We start from the raw sequence: 5,272 nt of genomic DNA, 5'->3' as shown, positions 1-5,272 counted from the left end.
TATGGACTTTGTTCTAAAAATATTTCCCAGAGCCTCTAAATACCATTGCTGTGGCATGTTAGTATCAAAGCCATTTACATCGAATGTCACTTGAAGGCAATCATGCCCAATATGTTCCATTGACTTGAGAATGTGAATTGTGTGGATGGATTCTCTAGGGTAGAAAGGAGTCACAGCTTAGTATATTTAAAAATAAAATAAGAGCAAACATTTTATCAATACGCCAGCCAATTCCATGGCCAAAATTGAAGTGAACTCACAAGTACAGTAATATCAAATACCCTGTTGTTGAAATCGTTTCGTCATAATTATCACTTCATATAAATCACTGCAGTTAATTAGAAATGTTTTCTTTTTTCTAAGAGTATTTCTTTCTAATTATACCCTGCAGCCATGTTGCCAATTATGCATGACATCATCTTCCTAACACACAGTACATGTAAATGGTTGCCATCAGGAGTCAGTCCTTCTATTCGGTTGAAATTCTGGTCATCGTCGTTGAAGTACAAATCTTCAGCCTTCCAGAATGCCCTGTTTTTTTGAGGCAAAACAAGATGAATGTCTCTTTCTCCCTACTCTCTATGTAGCTCGCAACAAACTCATATTTCTGTACAGTACCTTCTGCTTTCAGGTCATCATACTTTTGGGAAATTAAATTATTGATTTACTGGCCAATGCTGTTTGGAAACTGCCGCAAGCTATAGTTTGAGTTGGGGAGGGTGGGTTGTGGAGGGTTGGGGGGGGGAGGGGGAGGCTGGCTTAAGGGCCTTACAGATCGTGTTGGGTTTTAAAACCAGGAGTCTTACAGCAGAGGGAGGAAAGTCACCTGTAATAAGGTCCACGTTGATGCATTGCCTGCACAGAGGGGGTGCGCAGAGGGTGTGCAGGTGTGATGAAATGTTTATGACAGGATTATGAATTGAGCTTTTGGGAACTAGATCTGTCTCTGTTTTCACAAGCAAACAGGGTAAAGGCACAGGTGTTCGCCATCACAAAGGGGCGCAGAGAATATGAGAGAGATGGGAAAATAACCTGCTGTTGGTTAAGCTCATGAATAATTGAACTTTTCTTACCGCTCTGTACTTTTCATGGGCTCCAAGAGGGTTGCCCGTTATATTTTTGTGGCAGCTGACTGGCACAAAAACCCGTGCAGCCGTCCAGTGCACACGATTATGAACTGGCGGCCATTTTAAACAGTACACCCACAGCCACAGGGGAGTTTACAATGATTGGAGGACAGGTGCATCTCTCTGTGACAATTACTGATAATCTTTTGCTGTCTGGTGATTATTTAGGGGCCCCTAATGCAGCAATAACCCTATGAATCCTTGCGTAATTAAACCTCCTGCTGCAGACTTCATGTGTTAGCGAGATTGTGAAAGAGCCCAGAACTGGAACTGGCAACATCAGGGCCAGATGCCATTCACAGAAAGCACCTTCACTGACTGAGCCACTCTGTTACCCATCATTACATTGCGTTATGACAACAGACAGATTCACAAGCGCATTGTATTATATTAATAAATATAGCCTGTACGGCAGGTAAGCTTCCAAAATTGGGGGACATGGAGCAGGTGAAATTAATTCTGTCATGGTGGATTCTATCAGTGTATTTTTCTGTGAGTATAGATCCAATCACCATATATCATGCATTTATATTGTTTATCGTTACCCAGTTAGGGTAACTGTTTATCGTTAATTGGCTATTATTCCGGGAAGCACGAGAAACACGAGTGCCAGCAGCTACTGGTGGTAAGAATCTAGCATCGATTTAAAATGTGCGTTGTGACTCCGATGGCACTCATTACTGTGAAAAATTAAAATGAGAAACTATGCATATTTATGGTGGTTCTTTTTTGTGCCATTTTATTTTGCAAACCACTAGGGGAACTTAGTTTAACTTGAAAGCTTCATCCATGACCACAGAATTCTATTATAAGTATTATAAATATTAATTGATGGTGCCGTCAAATCATTGACACCTAGGCGCAGTGGACATAGGTGCAAGAATGAGCAATGCTAGCTAGGTATGTGAGCAACAGAAGCCATCACTGTGCTGCAAACTATACACCAGCCTGTATGAGAAAGGCATAGGATAATAACATGTAAATGTGTTTGTGTGAGTAATTATTATGCTCTTGTTGTAGTTGTGATTATTCACTAATTGTTACAGCTAAAAATATGTGAGCATGAAATGCATGCTTAACATGAAAAGGGGTAAGCAATAAATAAAGCTACAAAATAGTTGTAAAATATAGTGACAATGTAATGGCATTTTCACACACTTACTGAATCTTTGCTAGTTGCACTCCAATTTGAATTTAGTACATTGAATACCTCAAATTCCTCATTATTTACTGAATATACAACAACTATAGCACATAGGGAAATGCATTATTTATTGCAAAAGATATTAGTGACAGTGGGATGCTGATTAAGCATCCATCATCAAATGTCCACCAATAATGAATAGCTATAGTTCCTTCTGTTTTAATCTCTGTCTCTCCACCTACATATAACATGTTAATCATTTTGATAAAAACTATAAAATTATATCTTTGTGGGGCGATAAAAAGGTTACATCACTATCAGTCTGTAATGACTGGCATTGCTATAAGGAGGGGGGTATAGATGTCCAGTAAAGAAACAGCAACCATTCCTTTCATATAAGAAGAAGCAAATGCATATATATTCTTAAAATGTCCACACATTTGAGTCACCACTTCCGTTCATGACATATTTGACTTGAAAAAAATAAATAAAAAAATATTATAAATTATTATATCTGAAAAATATACAGGTAATTGGAAGAAAATTGCGACGAATGAAAGTCATTCTGTGAAAGTAATCATACTGTCTTTATCTTGAGTGCCACCAGTGGAATCCATTCGAAAATAATACCACCAGAAGGTTCTAGTACACTAATTGTGCAATTTGGCCGTGGCGAATTCAGCATATTACCTTTTGGATGTTAAGATTCCCTGAATCCTTTAAAGGTTTATAGAAGTGAAGTTTTCTGAATTAAAGAAAGACTATTTTTGCCATACAAATAGAACAATCAGGTACCCTCAGAGAGAAATTGTATGGAGGATAACAAAAAAAACATTAGGGATGTCTGGAAAATAAATATATACTATGTATATACTATGGCATTCAGAAGAGACCATACAGTCCATGGAACAGGAAAATATAGGGACTAATGTCCAGAGATTTTCGTGGCCATAGATCACTGATATTTGACATTGGCTTTTCAAGTGCTTTCATTAGTCATTGCAGGGAGCACTCAGAAACACTGGATCCTGGATAATGCTTTCTGACCTCAAATTCATAATGATGTGTCGAACTATAATAAAGAATTCATCGATTTCCTGCAGTGCAAAAGCCACCGGCCACATCGCAGTCAACAACAATGAAGCAACTTCAGGGGCTGACTGTACTTCTTCATTTCCCCACGGCAGAAAGTGCAATTATCTTTTTCGTTGCCACAGATTGCTACACTAATTGGGTGGAGTTATTATCTATCCTAGACGGTTCTCCCCATCCCCATAAAGAGTAGATATTCCTCTAATAGAACACAGCGAAGTGCCGAGCAGTAGATTGAGCCTCCCTGTTTATCGGGGAGATACAGCAAGAAGTGTAAGGTCAGCGGGGAGCAGTCCTGAACCTAATTACGAGCCACCATGTTGAGTCTTCCCATTGTCTTTCAAAGTATGTCTGAGAACTTTATTTTTATAGTGTGTTTCCAACTATATTCTGAGAGCAACCAATTAAGCTGTTGTTTATTGTCCATTTTGAACACTGCTCGCTTATTTTTTAAGCTTAGTGTGATTGCACAAGCGCAGAGGAAATCGAGCAGAAGCATTCTATGAGTATTCTTAGAAAGATTGCTTACCATTGGTCTTTTATGATTCTTACATACGATGGAATTGATAGTGTATCTACTGTGTGCCTCCACCATTTTGATTGAAAAGGAGATGAGATTCATTACTAGTGTTGTACCTACACAGCTCACTCATAAAATAGATAAAATGATGTGTTTTTAAAAATCCTTTCATTTGTCCCCTCTTGGCATGCTTATCCTGCTTGATGTCAGATTTAAAATGGAAACTGCAAGAAAAAAATGCATGAAACAGTATTACTGTTTTTTAATTAATCTAATTAAAAGCCTAGCCACAAATCATGAATGCCCATTCATAGAGATAAATCTAGTTAAATCAGTGGAGCTTAAAAATCTGAATGATTTTTAATTATTGTAAAATTCACAGAAAATCGAAAGAAGATAACTGACTGACTAAAATGGATTTCTTGAACCACGTGCTACTTTTTGTTTTCTTTGCCACCGGGGGGCACTGTTGATACATACCAACTGCATGAATACTCATATGGTTAATAGTAAAAGACACTGGAAAAGCACTTGACTGATTTGTCATTTGAGGATCAATGTATATTGTCAATGTACTAATAGATTTTAATAAAAAATGAACATAATACTGCAGTTTCTGATAATCATTGCTTAAGTACAATACAGTGAATCATGCTGCAGGAGAGTAATGTTTATATCATAGGTTTTTAGGTCAGAGAATATTCTAGTTTTTTCATTTTTATTGCTTCACTTATGAAGAACTGTGAGCGCCTTCTCCATCGGTTTTCTAATCTAATAAATCATTGATCTTTTTTGGGGGAAAAAATGCAAAGAAATGCTTTATTTGTTCAGTCAAGCTATTATTACAGTGCAAGTAAAATAAAATATGAGTGTAGTTTTTATTTGAAAAACTTGTGATTCCAAATGTTTAGACTAAGCCAGTAGTATTCCCTTTTGCTTTGAAGGATTTCATTGTTACTGGGCACTAAACCGATCCCTTAAAGCAATTGATTACTCAATTGAATCACTTTGGCTGTGAATTCATAGCTGACTCCAAGGTGAAAGGAAAAATCAGCACATGTTGCAGCAAGACTGAATGATCCTATGCTTCTCTCAGCAACTAGAAAATAAAATAAAAATCTTACTCCATCCCAAGGGTGTCAAGGACTTGATAAGTTTACTATCACGCTAAGTTTTATGGTGGTACTTATTGAGAATAGGGTGTTTGTTGAGAAACAGTGACAGTGCTGTAGCACTCATTTCAAATAACAATTGCACAATTCTGTTCAATCAATCATACAGGAAGAAAACAGGGCTGGAGGATAGGTAATGCTGTCCTGTCTGATGGGAATAGTTTCTCTAACATATATAACACTTATACGACTGATGGGGAAAAATGACTCAACGGCA

Source organism: Conger conger, chromosome 5 (assembly GCF_963514075.1).
Source record: "Conger conger chromosome 5, fConCon1.1, whole genome shotgun sequence".
NCBI lineage: Eukaryota > Metazoa > Chordata > Actinopteri > Anguilliformes > Congridae > Conger > Conger conger.
The sequence above is the reverse complement of the archived record's forward strand: the minus strand, read 5'-3'. Positions refer to the sequence as shown.